This window comes from Aotus nancymaae, unplaced genomic scaffold (assembly GCF_030222135.1).
Source record: "Aotus nancymaae isolate 86718 unplaced genomic scaffold, 86718_ANA_hifiasm-v0.15.2.pri h1tg000003l, whole genome shotgun sequence".
Classification (NCBI taxonomy): domain Eukaryota; kingdom Metazoa; phylum Chordata; class Mammalia; order Primates; family Aotidae; genus Aotus; species Aotus nancymaae.
In genome coordinates, this window is record NW_026988414.1 from 12659453 (window position 1) to 12677942 (window position 18490).

The 18490-nt window shown below is 41.4% G+C and overlaps 1 protein-coding gene across 2 annotated transcripts in view; it reads left to right on the plus strand.

Moving 5' to 3' along the window:
* The window catches only part of BRINP1 (BMP/retinoic acid inducible neural specific 1), a 201788-nt gene that overhangs the window by 5836 nt on the left and 177462 nt on the right, over positions 1 to 18490 (plus strand). The window contains exon 1 of one of the 2 annotated variants that reach the window (XM_064378504.1): positions 12426 to 13006. The exons of the other annotated variant lie outside the window; for it this stretch is intronic. The gene's annotated coding sequence lies outside the window, so the exon portion shown is untranslated. Of the gene's footprint in view, positions 1 to 12425; positions 13007 to 18490 lie in introns of those variants that run through there. 2 annotated transcript variants of the gene reach the window in all.

An 18490-nucleotide genomic window follows, 5' to 3' on the forward strand; every position in this document is an offset into this window, starting at 1 on the left:
ATGTGGATGGTATAATTTTAGATAGAGTAGCCAGAAGAAGCCTTCTCTGAGAGAGTGATATTAGAACTGAGGTTTAAATGAGAAGGAACCAGCTATGTGATTTTGTGGGTAAAGAGCATTAGAAGCAGAGAGAAGAATAAAATAGGGTTGGCCAGGTTTGGTAGCTCATGCCTTGTAATCCCAGCACTTTAAGGGGCTGAGGAGGGAGGATCGCTTGAGCCCAGGTGTTTGAAACCAGCCTGGGAAACATAGCAAGACCCCATTTCTACAAACATAGTAATAATAATAAAACCAGCTGGGTACCTATAGTCATAGCTATTTAGTAGGCTGAGGTTGAGATCACTTGAGCCTGAGAGATTGAGGCTGCAGTGATCTGTGACTGCGCTGCCACACTACAGCTGGGCAGCAGAGTAAGACCCTGTTTCAAAAAACAAAACAAAACAAACCACAGCATCACCTCATTGGGGCAAGCTGAGGAAGTCTAAGAGATGGACTAGCTGCCAGTGTGGCCGAAGCTTTCAACTTGGGAAGTTGACAGGAAAGGGAATTAGGAAGGTGGACAGGGCAGATCACAATGGCCTGTACAAGAGAGAGAGAAGTTTTGACATCTTTTCCTTGTCATCTCTGGTTGTAAGGCAGGTAGTTTGAGGACTAAGGAGAGTTTGAGAATTGACAGAAGGTCATTGTCAGGTACTCTTGGTGGGTTTTTATGATGTCCATTTTAAATCAGAAATTTCAACAAGTGTTCTCATTTTAATTTCTAGTCCTACTCGGAATGTCATACCCTGGAGACACATCAGTCTAAAGGGTGGAAGAGAAACAAGATTAGGGGAAATGGATAGAAAAGGAAGAAGAGAATGAATATGTGGGGATAAAGTAATTTAAATGGAGTCTTGTGAAAAAGAATGAAAGTTGGAAGTGTTCACTTTGAATCAGCAAATATTTATTTCATCTCTTGTCTTGGAAAGGCTTTGGACAAAGTGACTTGGGTGGTATGGTGATCAATCTTGCTAGGGGCTGGCAATCTAATAGTACAGATCTGCAAATTTGTAAATAATTATTCATGATAAATTGATAATTGCCACTTCAGAAGGTCTGGGAGAATTTTGGGTAAGGGGAAGTCTAAAGGAAGACACATCAGTAGTGATAGTGGTGAGGAGGATGTCGACGGTAACTATAAGTCTCAAGATCACAGGCTGTATTTTTTTGTTGTATATCCCCATTAATTCAGAATTTCATACAATAAGAGCAGAGGCACTCAGGGTACTTGATTCCAGTCCTGGCTCCTATCACTATATATCTAGACCTCCTTAAGAGCATATCTTTCTCTCTCCAGGCTTGCCTTCTGTAAATTTAGAAGGACCCGGCTGTGGCTTGCTTTGTTGAAGGTATATTGCCTGACGCTATGAAAATGTTTTGGTCAGGTGCAGTGGCTTACACCTGTAATCCCAGCACTTTGGGAGGCTGGGGTGGGCAGATCACAAGGTCAGGAGTTTGAGACCAGCCTGACGGACATGGTAAAATCTCATCTCTACTAAAAATACAAAAATTAGCCAGGCATGGTGGCATGCATCTATAATCCAGCTACTCAGGAGGCTGAGGCAGGAGAATTGCTTGAACCTGGGAGCTGGAGGTTGCAGTGAGCCGAGCTTATGCCATTGTACTCCAGACTGGGTGACAGAGTGAGACTCCGTCTCAAAAAAAAAATGCAAAAAATGTAGCTGGGCATCATGGTGCACACCTGTGGTCCCAGCTACCTGGGAGGCTGAAGTGAGAGGATCACTTGAGCCTGGAAAGTAGAAGTTGCAGTGAGCCAAGATTGTACCACTGCACTCCAGCCTGGGTGACAGAGACTCTGAAAAAGAGAAGAAGAATATATTGCATGACAAAGATCTTGTACAAGTAGAGAGAGACACACACAGTACCTGTGCTTCCTCATAAGATTTAGATGTCTTCTAAAAAAATAAGCAAATTTAAAGCAGGTCATGCACAGACTCTTGTTTCGAGACTGTGGCTGAGTGGTGGTGAGATAGCAATTCTGTGCCACGGTGGCAACTCCTGATATCAAAGTGATTAAGTGTTAACATGAAATCCACTGTCCTCATGGAACACAGCAGCCTGGAAAGACTACCTAGAGATCCATCAACAGTCCTTGCTACTGAGGGGGCAAAGAAGACAATTAAGGAGATAATGAGGCTGAGAAAAAGTGAAATTAATTTTTTTTTCATATGAGGGTGAAGGGGATCTTTGTCTCCTGAGGGAACTATCTTTTGGAGATTGCAAGTGGCCTTAAGGAGAATAGTCTGAACAAGACTGGGTATGAGAAAGTTAAAAGTCATAAATTACCTGGGCTTCCTGCTATCCCCACACAGGAGTGGAGAGCCTGGTGAGGACACAAAATACATCATTCTGAACAAATTTTGTTCTCAGTTTGCAGGAGTTTTCTCACAGGGTGCAGAGTTGTATGCAAGGAAGTTTAGGCCATCTTGGGATAGCTGGGAGACTGTATTCCCCCAAGGGTGGGAGGTAGATTGATAAGGCAATTAACAAAAGCAACATGCAACCATTTTTGTGTAAACTGCAAAGGTCAGAGCAGCAGGGCTCCGAGTAAATGGCCTATGTGAACAGCTAGAACCCTTTGTAAGGGTTAACCCAGTACTGGCCCTCAGAGGTTTCTAAGATATAATTTATTTAGCCTTGCAAAGGTCCTGCAAATGAGCCAGTGGGAACCTCTGTGAGAAATAATGGATCTTGGGGATAATAGAGAACAGTCGCGTTGCAGATTACAAGCTGATTCAAATAGAGGAGAGGCAGACATCCAGGATATGATTGCTTTTTGGGGAAAAAGTGGTGAATTCTCAAGTCTCCATTCTAAGATTTAGCAATCTGCAAAAGTAGATGAAACTCTGTTAGGCTGTGGGTATCCTCGAGTCCCCAGGAGCTCCAAGATAAACCTAGAAGAGCAAACAGAGAACTGTGACAGAGACAACTGCCTTCTGTAAGTACATTTCCCTTTACATGGTAGTGGATAAGCTAAATTTCTTATGGAATTTGATGGGTTCTGAGTTTATAGGGACATGATAAAGGAAGGACCTACAGGAAGCCTTGGCTGGCACGATAAGAACATTTTCACAAGCACAGGGCCATCAAAAAAGAAAATCAGCACTTTGGTATGTTAAGGAAAGATTGAAAAATAGATTACTTGGCAAGGGTTTGTAATATGGTTTTGCTGCTGGGACACATTTTGGAGATATAGTTCTTATAGGTGAAGTGGTCCACATCAAATGCCATTGCCAGAGTTAGCCAAGGCTGGGGAGGGCTGAGAGGGGTTATAAAGAATTTTATTCTGAATGTATATCAATAGGACAGCAACACTGAAAGTCCAGTGAAGGCTTGCAAATGATTCCTGAAAATATTACCAAGTCAGCTCCAGTGCTGCTTACCTCTCTCTCTTCCCTGACAGTGGGAATGATACATGTAGGCAGAGCATGGACTGGAATTTGAGGGGGCTCTGGAAGGATTTTGATCTATAACATTTAGAGATGGCTGAAATGTCACTGCCGTAAAGCCATTCTTGGAGTGGAAAAGTGGATGTGCCAGGCACATGACATATTCTTTGTGCTGCAATGGATACTTGATGTAGATATCCTACTGAATATTCTCAACAAGCTCATGCATAAGTAATATTGTGCCCCATTCAAGAGATGATGAAACTGAGCTCAGAGCAGTAATACCACTTGCCCAAGGTCGTACACGGAGTCAGTTGTGTTTTGTTGTGAATTTGAATCTACGTCTTTCTGACTTGAAAGTATTGAGGTTGAAAGCATGGGTATGCTGCAGTTTGAATACCTGCTCTGCCACTCACTAGCTGTTTGACATGGGACAGATTACCTGATGTTGCTGTACTAGTTTTCTCATCTGTAAGATGAGTATTATAATAATAGTAACTCCGGGTTGGGCATGATGGCTTACGCCTGTAATCCCAGCACTTTGAGAGGCTAAGGCAGGAAGATTGCTTGAGGCTAGCTGTTTGAGACTAGTCTTGAGAATATTTAGCAAGACCCTATCTCTATGAAAAAATTTAATAAATTTAGCCAGATGTGGTGACCTGTGCCTGTAGTCCTAGCTGCTTCAGGGGTGCTGAGGCAGGAGGATCACTTGAGCCAAGAAGTTCAAGGCTGCAGTGAGCTGTGATCATGCCACTGCAATTCAGTGTGGGTGGCAGAGTGAGATTACATCTCAAAAATAACAACAATAATAGTAACTTCATAGAGGTATGTGTGGATTTCATTAGCTGATATGATAGGTGCCTCAGACAGTGCCTGGCAGGTCGTCAACACTATATAAACATTAACTGTTACTGCTTTGTATGATTTCCACACCCTCTTAGATTAAGCATTGCTCATACTCTCAGGTATGTGCTCAAACTGGAAATAACATTTAGGGAAAAAAGTATCATTAGGTTCAAGGTGCTGCCTTGCAAATGAGCTCATTCAATTATTTCTACTAACCTCCCCACCACGTGGCAGTGGGATAACAGTGATTAGAGGAGAGAGTGAGAAAGTAGGAAAAGGCATGGGAGAACACAAAATGACAGAGGCAGATTTTTTAATTCTCTGTGTTACAACAGACCAGGAATGAGATATAGATGTAAAGACCAGATAAAGACATAGGATCATCCACCATCAAGGCAGGAAGTCATCTTCAGCACACTCCAGCTCAAATTCCAATCTCTCATTCCTCTTTTGTTATACATATAAACTCTTTTTACATGTATAAAAAGGTCAATTCGTAGCTGGGCACGGTGGCTCACACCTGTAATCCCAGCACTTTGGGAGGCCGAGGCAGGCGGATCACGAGGTCAAAGAGATCAAGACCATCCTGGCCAACATGGTGAAACCCCGTCTCTACTAAAAAATACAAAAATTAGCTTGGCATGGTAGCATGCACCTGTAGTCCCAGCTACTGGGAGGCTGAGGCAGGAGAATTGCTTGAACCCAGGAGGCGGAGATTGCAGTGAGCCAAGATTGCGCCACTGTACTCCAGCCTGGCGCCTGGCGACAGAGCAAGACTCTGTCTCAAAAAAAAAAAAAAAAAAAAAAAGTTCAATTCGTATTCTGAGTTGGTTTTAGAACCCTAGCCTTGTGCAGCCCATCTTACTTTTTTTTTTGAGATGGAGTTTCGCACTGTTACCCTGGCTGGTGTTCAGTGGCGTGTTATCTCAGCTTGCTGCAACCTCCGCCTCCTGGGTTCAGGCAATTCTCCTGCCTCAGCCTCCTGAGTAGCTGGGATTACAGATGCCCGCCACCACACTTGGCTAATTTTTTGTATTTTTAGTAGAGATGGGGTTTCGCTATGTTGTCCAGGATGGTCTTGATCTCTTTGACCTCGTGATCCGCCTGCCTCGGCCTCCCAAAGTGCTGGGATTACAGGCATGAGCTACTGTATGCAGCATCACTTTTGCTTTGGTTTTCTAATCTATAAGACAGGGTATTCATCAGGTGCATATGAGAAAGTAGATGATTGACAGTATGCTAGATGCTCTTGTGTGAACTGTGTTCATCATCCTCCTTCTTATGATTCCCCTCTTCATCCTTATTCTCATTTATTTTATCGAGCGCTTGCATGTTGTCATCTGTTATCTCTCATTTAACCTTTACAGTAGCACTCTGAAGTTGTAACTAGTCTCCCCATTTTCCAGATGAGAACATTGTGGGTCAGAGGTAAAAGGATTTACCCCAAGATATACAATAGGTGACAGCATAAGGTTCCAAGTGCGGCGTATGTTATCAGCAACTGTATGTGATGTTCTGTCTTTGAATTGACATTCCTTCATCCATAGCTGAAGGCATTGTCCAGCTTTCAGCAGCTTGGTGGTCTCTGAAAGACAAGATTGAATATTGCTACCTGATCTCTATGGTCTTGGTCTAGGTTGGTCACTGCAAATCTTCAGCCAGACTCTGCCCTTAACCCTGATCCTGTACATGCCTAAATGAGAAAGGCATCCATCTTTTATGTTCCAGAAGATGTTATAAATGGTGCCACTGGAAGGAGCTTTCTTAAATCTCCTTAACAATCTGCATTTTGCTTTCTCTCCTTTATCTGTCAGCATCATGAATATCTTCCACTCTTCTAGTGCTTTCTGGCTGCCAACTTCATAACCTCTTAAAATAGTAATTTAACTTCACAATGCCTCGGCAGGAAACCTTAGCTTAGCATGTTTATCTGTATCCTTAGTTCAAATGCTGCTGACACCAGGACCAGTAGTTATCAAATGAGCTACTTTCTAACTCTAGGCTGGAGCCAAGAGCCAGGATCTTACATTTCCTGGGAGTAGAAGCACCAAAGCCACCAGTGATAACAGTAACAGTTTTTCAAGTCAGGAAATAGCAGGGTAGAGTTAGCCTGAATTGTGACAGCCAGATGTTGCAGTCTCTCTGTCTGTCTCTGTTTTTTTCTCTCTGCTTCACGTATACACACACACATACACACACACACACACGTGTAAAGAAAGGAATATTGAGCATGGTTGAGAATAAGTAGGAAGAAGTGCAGTTGATATTCCAGAAAATGTCCAAAGCAGATTTCTTCTTCTCTAGTAATAGAACATAAGCCCAGATATGGTATTAAGATCACCTACTATCAGAAGATAATCTTGGGGTGGGACTTCTATCTAAAAATGGAATGAGGAACTCATGTGGCCAATAAATGTATAAAATACAGGATATTTAGTTCTCCAGTAATCAAATAAATGAAAATAGCAATGTGATGCTATCATCAAAATGGCTTTTTAATTTAATGGCAGCATCTAGTTTTGGCAACAATGTAGGGAAACGAACACTCTCACACAGCACTGGTGGAAATCTATATTGAATATAGCCTTTTATGAAATATGACTTTCATCATTCTTTCATAAATGAACAGATATTGTGTGTTTTTGTTTTGTTTTGTTTTGTTTTTTGGGACAGAGTCTCGCTCTGTTGCCCAGGCTGGAATGCAATGGTGCAACCTCTGCTTTCTGGGTTTACAAGCGATTCTAGTGCCTCAACCTCCTGTGTAGCTGGGATTACAGGCATGCGCCACCATGCCTGAATAATTTTTGTACTTTTAGTGGAGATAGGGTTTCACCATGTTGCCCAGGTTGGTCTTGAACTCCTGACCTCAGGTTATCCACCTGTCACGGCCTCCCCAAAGTGCTAGGATTCTAGGCCACCATATTCGGCCAAACATTGTTTATCGAGCACTTATTCTTTGTCAGATGCTTTTCTATGTGCTATGAATACAGGAGGGAATCAAACTGATCAAGTCCTCACCATCTTTGAGCTAACATTTAATTGAGAAAGAAGATAATTTGTAAATAAAGAAGTAAACATACAGTGTATCAGATAGTGAAGTGTGATGAAGAAAAACAGAACATAGGGAGGTAACGTGCGTGGACCAGATGGCTTGGTGAGAAAGGACTTGCTTTTTTATGTAGGTGGCTAAGAAAAGCCCTCACTGAGATGCTGACATTGGAGCAGAGATCTCTAGGAAGTCAGGGATAGAGTCAGGTGAATATCTGGGGGAAGAGCTTTCCAGGTGGAGACAGCAAGCATTACATTTTTGAGATGGGATTTTCAGTGTATACAGAAACCAGTGTGATTGAAGTGGAGTACCCAATAGGAAGTAGGGGGAGAAAGAAAAAATACACTGTTGAGAAAGCATGGGTTAGATCTCTATCTTGATCTGTATAATTTCTATCTCTATTTCTGTCTCTATCTTTATCTCTACACCTATTTTTTAAAAAGAAAAAAAGGTGCAAATATTTCTATGGAAAAAAATGTCCCCTTCTAAGAAGTCAGTTAATTAGATGTGTACAAGTCTGTGAAGAAGAAACGTTATCAGAATGTTTACAGAAAAGAAGGAAAACAAAGCACAGAATGGCATACTCTGTGGTCCTTAAGAATGGTATTAGGGGAGCACACTTGTACATTAGAAGGTGGGATGAAGGTAGCGTGTATCATTTTTAAACAGGGCTGAAAACAGTAGTACCTTCCTTCTAGTTATGCTGTTGAGAACGAATGTCGCATGTACAAAGCACTTAGCAACATGCCTCGCATACAGTAATAAATGGCACTTATGACATTTATCGACATCAACATGTTTTTTTGTGAATTACCAATTTTAGAAAGCATAGGGTGAAAAATACCATATAGAGCATGATTATTTTATAAGATGTATCCTAGTATTTGAATAGTCATCTTTGGGTGATGGGGTTTAGTGAATTTCATTCTTTCTTACCTGTATTTTCTAATATTTCTTTAATAAATGTGTATTACTCATATAATCAACATTTTAATTAGTGGGATGTGGGGGATCAGTGAGCAATTTGTGGTAGGAACAGGAGCCAAAGCAGAGGAGAAAGCTTTAATTCTGTTTTCTCAATTTCTAAGTCATTCATCCATCCTAAATCAAATTTAAATAGACTCAGTTTTTTTTTCTCTGTTTTGCTCCACCTTGGCCTGAACAGTAATGCTCATAAAGACTGGAGATTTGTTAAGTGATTTATAGTTACTTTTTTTCTCTGAGACAGGGTCTCACTCTTTTGCCCATGCTGGAGTGCAGTAACATGATCATAGTTCACTGTAGCCTTGGATTCCTGGGCTCAAGCAATCCTGCTTCAGCCACCCAAATAGCTGTGATCACAGGCACATGCCATCACACCTGGGAAGTTTTTTTGTTTTTTTTTTTAAGAGATGAGGGTTTTGCTGTGTTGCCCAGGCTGATCTTGAACTGCTGGCCTCAAGCAATCCTCCTGCTTTGACCTCCCAAAGTGCTGGGATTACAGGTGTGAGCCACTGTGCCTGGCCTGATGTATACTTTCTAAGGCTTACTAAAATAGCTATCAGATCCGTAAAAGAAAAGCTGTACTACTTTTGTTTCACTTGGAATCATTTCATGCCCCGGTAGTACTTTGTGTACCACACGTTGGAAACTTTGGATTTGTAGCTCCTACTTTGGCGGCTTAAGGCTTTTGCTTTCATGCTATCTTAATTTTTAATTTTGGGTAAATCATGTAAGGGTCCTTGGGTTCTTGCCGAGTTTAAAATGAAGAAACTGAGGCCAGCACAAGAAGATCCAATGCGAATTTATTCAGCTCCTGGGCGAGGTTCTGCGGTCCAACAGGAGGGGCCGGAGAAGTAGCAGGACTCCTCTCAGATGTGGGGTTTTATAGGGAGCAAGCAAGCTTGCTATTGGCAGGTAGGCAGGGTTTGAATGCTATGGGGTAGATTTACAAGACTCGACTGCTATTGGGTAGCTAAGACTCGAATGCTATTGGATAGATTTACAAGACTTCTTTTGCATTTTGGCGGGGTTCTTTAAGGGAGGGCTAGGCTGTGTGAGGGGGCGTGGGCATGTCTGAGCTCCTGGAGAGGGAGGGGGTGTGAGCATGTCCGAGCTCCCAGAGAGGGAGTAGGTGCGTCTGAGCTCCCAGAGAGGCGACCAGCCTTACAAATCACATCCCTTCTTTGGACTCTCACATCTCCTAAGTTTTCTCACCTGCAAAATGAAGCCTGAGGTTCAACAGAGGTTCTAAGAAAACCGCTGAAGCCCACCGCAAAAAATAATGCAAAAGCAGGGAGGGTTTGAGCAGATGAGCCGGGATGGGAGATCATCCCCACCTTGCCACCTGCACCAGAGCAGCTCCATGTTTTCCACTTAGCTTCATCACATTTTTGTATAAGCTTTGAAAAAGGGGCTCCCAGGCTTTAAAACATAACTTGAAATCATTGGTTTAAACTTTAAATCATCTCTAAAGTGGATTTATGAGTGACAGATTTTGTCTTAGATTTTCCATTCAATTTTTACTAATATTCTGTGTAGCATTCTTTAGGAAGCTCTACACTAGATAAATGTATTTTCCATAAAAATCAGAATATTATGCATGTCAAAAAATGTATATAAGCAATTCTGATTGTCCGTATTATTTCAGAAATGATGATGATTTTTTAGAAAATTACCAAAGAATAATAGGAAGGGAAGTTTCCCAATGGTAAGAAGGGAAGTTTAATGTAAGTTTCACCTCTTTCTCTCTCCCTCACTCTCTCCCTGGTGGGTCAAGGGAGACGAAGGCGTTAAAGATGACTTCCTCCAAGATTGTTCCAGATCTATCGAGGCCTGCTCTTTCTAAATAGTGCTTCCAGGAACAGCAGGGTCTCAATTATCTCACCGTGGGCTGTGAAATTCTAAAAAAAAAAAAGTTCTCAAAACAAAATTAAGTTTAATTTGCTTTAATTGAAAAATAAACACATGCCATGTACAGCACTCTCAATAGAAGGAGAAAGGGCTAGAAAATGAAATGAACAGTTGGGTGTAGAAGGCCCTTAATTATTGAATACTCTGAAATAGGAACTGGTATTGATTGAGAAAATAAATTCAGAGTTAAATTCAGGAACAGAAAGTATGGGCCTCCTCTCTAAGCAACAGTTTTCTTAATTTCTCATGATGTTATTTTTGTTATTATTAAGAACACTGTAAAGCAGTTGTGGGATAAAGGAAGGAGCTCTAACATGAAGCCGGAGTATTGGAGTTTCTGTCTTTTTCCAACACTGCTGTTATGTGATCTTTCTTAAGTGTCGTTTCTTAGCCTCAGGTTCCTCATCTATAAAATGGGGATAATAATTCATATATCACTGGATTCCTATGATGATTGAATAGTTAATATACATGGAAACTCTAAAGTACTGTTAAGAGATGATGGAGGAGGATAAAGAGGAAAAGGAGGGGAAAAGTGGAAGAAGGTTAGGAGACAATGAAAAATAAGAAAGAAGGCATCACAATGAGTTCAACTAACTCATTCAAGCTCAACATTTATTGAGAGCCTTCTATGTTCCAGGCCTTGTGCTAGATGCTGAGAATAAAAGGACAAGAAATAGACAAGGCTTGCCTCAGTGGCACCTAAATACTGCCAATAAGTATTCTGAATCTTTAGGCCATGAAGTCAAGGAGGAACCTGGAGCTACAGGAGGTGTTTGAGTAGCCTTGAGGCATGCTTTAAGAGCTCTTCTTTTTAGTGGTCATTCTTTATTTGCATGCTGACTCTGCCTTCCCCATTCAAATACAGACACTTTGGCCTTGACTAATGTTCCTATGTTTCATAGAAAAGAGTCTGAAAACCTCATTTGTATGAAGTTGATAGTGATTTAGAATTTAAATTACAGTGTCAAACTCTTATTGGCATCTTTGAATCATAAGTTGTGGAATTTCATAATCTATCAAATGTTGGAATCAGAGAATCTTAGAACAATAAAAATTCAGAGTCAGAATAGACTCATAGAGTATAATATTTATGGAATATAAAAATCAAATCTGGCTAGGTATGGTGGCTCACACCTATAATCCCAGCACTTGGGGAGGCCAAAGCAGATAGATCAGCTGAGGTCAGGAATTAGAGAACAGCCTGACCAACATGGTGAAACCACATCTCTACAAAAAATACAAAAAGTAGCCAGGCATGGTGGAGCACATCTGTAATCCCAGCTACTTGGGAGGTTGAAGTGACCTGAGATCGTGCCACTGTACTCCAGCCTGGGTGACATAGTGAGACTCCATCTTAAAAAAATAAAAATAAAAATGATATCTTAGAAATCATAGAATCGCCAGGCGCGGTGGCTTACGCCTGTAATCCCAGCCCTTTGGGAGGCTAAGGTGTGTGGATCATGAGGTTAGGAGTTCAAGACCAGCCTGACCAACATGGTAAAACCCTATCTCTACTAAAAATACAAAAATCAGCCTGGCGTGGTGACATGTGCCTGTAATCCCAGCTACTCAGGAGGCTGAAGCAGGAGAATCCCTTGATCACGGGAGGCGGAAGTTGTAGCGAGACAGGATCGCGCCACTGCACCCAACAGAGTGAGACTGTCTCAAAAACAAAAACCAACAAACAAACAACAAAAAAGACATCATAGAATCATGAAATGAGAGCCTTTTAAAAAATAACAGCATTTTGTGGCTATGTGGCCCACCCTCTTTCCCAATTCAAAGAACTACATATATAGCACTAAAATATAAATATTCGTGATTATAATTATATTAGAAAAATGTCTATGAAGGAACTATCATGGTTATAACATAATATTAATCATACTGACCGAGGGCACTGATAGTAAAGATAGACGGAGCTTCTGAACATCATAAGATTTCTCGTTGGGATGGTTGTTGACTTTACTGACACCTAAGACAAACATTTATCTTGAGTAATAGAAAACTTGAGGCAGGCTGGGTGCCGTGGCTCACGCCTGTAATCCCAGCACTTTGGGAGGCCGAGGCAGAAGGATCACCTGAGGGTGGGAGTTTGAGACCAGTCTGGTCAACATGGTGAAACCTCGTCTCTACAAAAAATTAGCCAGACGTGGTGGTGGGTACCTGTAATCTCAGCTACTCAGGAGGCTGAGGCAGGGGAGTTGCTTGAACCCAGGAGGTGGAGGTTTCAGTGAGCTGAGATTGCACCACTGCACTTCAGCCTAGTTGATGGAGTGAGACTCTGTCTCAAAAAAAAAAAAAAAAACTGGAAGTAAAATAGGAATAACGACTTTGCTCACTGACTATCCCACTATAATTATTCATGTTGGCCAATCTTATTATTGCTGTCATATCAGAAAATAATCCCCTAAACATCGGTCTTTCCTAGGACTGTAAGCTTCAGGAGGGCAGGAGTGATATGTGCCTGTTTTCTATGGGATCTGTAGAAAAGGGCTTTGCATAGTTAGAAGCTTTGGGCATTCAGTCTAGCTTTCCCTCAGCACTTCCTCTTGTGTACACGTGATGAGCTATTGTTGATCTCCATCCCTGTGCTTCCTTTGAAGCATTGGCTTGTATTGCCAAGACTGTTTTTTTCTTTTTTAAACTTGGCATCCATTTCGTGTGTGGTCGTTGTTTGCTTCCCATTCCACCTTCCACAGGACCTCAGATCCAACGGCATAGCTTGATAGATACAGGAAGAACCTTGCTTAATGAAGTGTTTAGAGTGAGTAGAGCTCTTTGTTTTATATCAGGGCAGCTCTGTGTGTGAGTGTGTGTGCTGCTCACATAAAAATGTTAGCTTGGATGCTTTTCACGTGCAATTGAGTTTGAATGTGTTCATGGATTTCTAAGTGCATTCATAAGTGGATAAACTTGTGTGGAAATAATGTGTTTATGAAAGATGAGTACACATGGACACAGGGAGGGAGACATCACATGCCTGGGCCTGTCAGGGGGGTGGGGGCAAGAGGAGAGAGAGCATTAGGACAAATACCTAATGCAGGCAGGGCTTAAAACATAGATGGTGGGTTGATAGGTGCAGCAAACCACCATGGCACATGTGTATCTATGTATCAAACTTGCACATTCTGTATGCGTATCCCAGAACTTAAAGTAAAAAGAAAAAAAAAGACATTTAATACATATGTGGTTCTTGACATACATTTGTTGAACATCTACTGTGTTTCTGATAATAAAGCATGTGCATCTCTATATATATTTGGTTTCACAACCATGAAGCAGGTATTACAGTTTTTATTTTGAAGATGTGTCAACTAACACTCTTAGAACTGAGCCGGCCAGGGCTGGTACTTGAAATGGAGTTTCTGTGTTTGAATGTGCTGGTGTGTGAGAGCAGGGGTGTGTGTGTGTGCACATGTTTGTGGACATGTGAGTGTGTAATCTTTTTCCATGTGTATTTCTTAATACATGTAGAGAGATATATCTCTAGGTATTATATGAATGTGCATGTCATCATGTGTATGCACCAGCTGAAACCTGAGTCATCCAGCAAAGCAAACACATATGTCTGATCTTAGGGACCAGGAGAACGTGAACTGTGTGAGCTGTAGTGGAACGTATCCAAGAGACAGAGGGTGGCAGCTTTGTATAAATTCATCCATGTCACTGACATGGCTGTGTGTTTTTCAGGAGTTCTATACCGTAAGTTATTCATCCTCAAGAGCTTGTTTTCAAGGTACATCTAGGCCCTGTCCAGACCCAGTGAGTCAGATTTTCTCAGGTAGGGCTCTGACTGGAGTGTTTTGTGAAAGTTCCCCTGTTCTAAAAAGCGTCTCAGACTAAGATCCTCTGCTCTAGCAGCCTTCACCCAGAGCAGTTGTTCCCAAACGCTGGTGTGTTTTGTTTCCACCACACATTGAATGGTGATTGACAGGCAGGATTCCAGCCTTCACAGTCCTGGAAACTTACTCAGTAAGTCCATGGTCAGGACCCCAAATCGTCTAGAAAGCCCCCAACCATGTGTTTTGAGCGATCCTGAGACTGCAGTGTGTGAACTGTGCATCTAGACATGAAAGCAGACTTCAAAGATGGAAGAAGAGGGAGGAAAAGGAAGCAAATGCCAGAGGGTGTTCACGATGCAGAAGCTTAAGGAGGAGAAAGAAGTGAGGAACTGGGGGTAGAGAAGTGCGAAGGAAGAGGAAAATAATTTTCTCAGTGTCACGCAGGAACAGAGCTGGGATCCGAATCCAGGTTTTCCTGCCTACGTGTTTTCCCCACTGCACTTCCTCTTCAGAGATTCCTCTGCTGGGGGCTTTTCTCTGACTACAACCCCAAACCCAATAAATCTCAAGCAGTCTGACACCCAGCCAAGCACAAAAACATTCCACATTCACTGCACTGATGCTTGGAGGGGCTGAAATAGAACTTTGAAATTCTCCTGCACTTTTAATTAAAAAAAGATTTAGGCCAACCCTGGGTTCCCAGTTCTATTTAACTGAGACTGCTTTTAACCGTTGCTGTATTTTTATTGTTACAAGTGTGCCGCACCGATCCATCTTCCTTGTAACGCTTCTCGGTTTCTGCTCCATCTGCTGAAGAGAAAACATTTGCAGAAATCTCTCGGCTTCTCTCCAAGAGCTGAAACTTAAGTTGTAGCAAGGAATGCAGTGCAGGGAGTGGGGCTGGCCACTGGTGAAGTCGGGAGACTGGTAAAATCTGTTTCCAGTATGTTTTTGATAATTGTTTCTTCACACTAACAGTTGTCCCATGTACATAGCTAGTGCAATTGTGTTGCCCTGTGTGTATCTAGGAGGACTCCAGGCACCACACATTTAGGTTTTTACACTCTCCCTTACAATGGAGCCAACAATTTTGTTCTTATTTTTGCCTGTCCCCTATCCTTAGCAAGATCCTACATGGGTTTTTTTTCCTAATAAACTGTCCTTAGTTTTAATCAATAAGGACCATATTTTTGTGTGGGAGAGGCCTTGGAAGACTTGAGTTCAAGTCTTTTCTTTGCCATGTTTCAACCTGGCAGATCACGCAAACTCTTCGAGCCTGGATTTCCTGCAAAAGCCCTAGGAGCTTGTGAGGATCATATGGTTTAATTGAAGCACAAATGATTTGCAAATTGTGAAGTGCTACACTTATACCACACATACCCAGCCAGAGCATTCATTTGTCAGTTCATTTGATTCATTTGCTTCTTTATTTATTAATGGGTCATTTGCTGGATGAATGCTATGTACCAGGCCTGGCTTCACTGTGCATGATACCAGGATGAATAAGGCAAAGTCCAAATCCTCCAAAAATCCACACATATGACAGCATAGTAAGTGTTGACCTAGCATCGTAAATAGGCTGTTGTTTCCTTTTCCTATGGGATCAGGAGATTCTTCAAAGGGTGAATGACCTTGAACTGAATATTACAGAATAAAAGGTTCCCAAATCCAGAACAGTAACAAAGCCAAATGCTCGCAAAAATAAGGAGCAATGGTAATTCTCACTGATTGCTAATGGAAATGCAAAATGATACAGCCATAGCTACAAAACTAAACATACTTTTACCATAGAATCCAGCAATCAGGGTCCATGACATTTACCAAAGATGTTTAAAACTTGTGTCCACACAAATACCTGCACACAAATGTTTATAGCAGCTTTATGCATAGTTGCCAAAACTTGGAAGCGACCAAGATATCCCTCAGTAGGTGAACTGATAAACTGCAATATCTAAACAAGGGGGAATTATTCAGAGCTAAGAAGAAATGAGCTATCAAGCCATGAGAAGACATGGAGGAAACTTAAATGCCTATTACTAAGTGAAAGAGGTAAATCTGAAAAAGATATCTACTGTAGGATTCCAAAATACACTAGAAAAGGCAAAACTATGGAGATATTAATAAGATCAGTGGTTATCAAGAAAGAATGAGGCAGGGGAGATAAGTAGGCAGAACACAGAGGATTTTTAGGGTGATATAAATAGGATTTATATCTATTCTGTATAATACGTATAATCTATAATGATGAATACATATCATTACCCATTTGTCCAAATCCATAGAATGTACAACACCAGGGGTTGACCCCTAATGTAAACTGTGGACTTCGGGTGATGATACATCAATGTAGGTTCATGGTTTGTAGTAAATGTACAATTCTGATAGGGTGTGTTGATAATGGAGGATGCTATGCATATGACTGGATAAATGTATATGGGATAGCTCTGTGTCTTTTCATTTTTGCTGTGAACCTAAAATTTTTCTTAAATAATGTCTTAAAGTAAAAAAATAAAAGGATTTTTAGGGTTGGGAATGAGGATAGGGTCAGGAGAACATTCTAGGCAGAAGGAACAGCTTGGGAAAAAGTGGCTACTGGGTAAAACAGATTGGGGCTTGCAGAAAATATCTGCAGGGAATCTAGGAAGCTGAGGCAGAGATATTGGGGAGGGGGTGGACAGTGAGATGTGGGGAATAAGGGGGGTGAAGTGACAATGGATAATTGTTTACATTTAGAGGTGGGAGGAAGTCATTGATCAAGGTGAAATCAAGGAAGTAGCCCAATAATAATATTGATAGTTGCCTTTTACTGAACAGTATGTGCAGGACATGGTGTTAATGATTTATATTCGTTTCATTGAAAGCACAAAGATGCTGTGAAAGAGGTATGGTTTAACTGATGTGGGAACTGAGGTTACACGGGTTTATGTGGCTTGCCCACATAGATAGTGGGCCCCATAGCTTGAGCCGAAGGCAAGTCTGTCTGTTTAGTCTCTGCTCTTAATCTCCTCACTGCCCACATTGGCATTTCAGGAATAACTGGATAGCTTGGGGAAGGAGCTAGTAAAGGGAGAGCCTATGCAAGTAGCAGATTGCGGTTATTCTCGAGGGTAAGAAAATCCTTGGAACTGTAAAAATGAAGTCACTCTGCTGGTAGGCTTGCAGGCATAATTCCAAGCCTTTTCACGGTGATTGATGTTTTGGGGCAAGAGGGAGAGCTTCCAAGAAGTAAGTCTATATGGGCAACTCTCTGCTGTACCTGAGGAAGAGGTGGGACTCTGTGAAGGAGCTGGGCTTTCTGGCTTTTGCTAGTTAACAACCTCCACATTGGGTTTCGTGAGTTCTGTAGAGATGCCTCACATGTCTGGTGAATGTCATGGAAGCGGCCTTTCTTGACAATGCACCAGAGGCAGAACCTCAAAGTGAAAAGGCCATAAACTAACCCAAAGCCTTTATTTTATTCCTTGTAAATTTTGGTCGTGTTTTACGTTCCTTGAAAAAAGAGCCATAGTATCGCAAGCTCTGTGGTCTGAAATGCCTTTGAGATTTTCATTCTCTTTTAAATTTGTGAATATCAGTGTCAGAACCCCTCAATTCTACCTTGCGGTTCTATTGTTGCAATCTCTGTCTGTTGGGATTGTTTTTTCATGTATGTACCTCTCTGTGTCATCATCCACCTTTGGCCAACTCTGGCAGGTTGATGGCTCTTAAGTGCTGGTCTAAAATTTGGCGTCAAAATTTGAAGATAATATTTATTTTGGTATTATGCCCTCCCTGCTTCATGTGGGTGGTTAAAATGTACTTTCACTTATAAAATTCTGGTAATGGTAATTGCAACTTCTGTTGTGTTAAATGACCTTTCCTAGAACTAGAAAATCTTGGTAATTTCACATTTGTCCAAAAAATTGGGTTTACAAATTTGATTTGGCCTTGAGATAAATAAAGGTTGATGTTGATGTTACAGACCAAACAGAGTAAGTCTGTTTCACGTTTACATTTGACTACAGACTACTGTTATATCTTTGTCCTTTATTGTCTCCTGTAATCCCTTGGTAATGTCTTGCCCATAGTAGGTCATCATTAAATATGTCATATGTAAATAAGTCTCCAGGTAATCAAAAACACAGAGTACCTTCTTTATATTCTGGCCTGTTTGATGTGGTAAAGCATGGATTTAATAAGTAAATTTCAATTTGATATAAAGCCTACTGTCAAGGTATCCGAATTGAGTATGTTTTGCGGTTAAAAGCTCAAGTTCTAGAACTAGACTGCCTGGGTGTGAGCTCAGGCTTCCCCTCTTACTAGCTGTGCAATCTCGAACAGGTCGTTTAGAAATATAGTGCCCCACCACTGTTTGTAAAGTAGGTGTGATTTAAAAAAAAAAAAAACCTCATAGAGTTGCTGTGAAGATTGCATGAATTTAAAGATGTTAGATCAGTGCTTGACACATGGTATGTACCCAGTAGTTA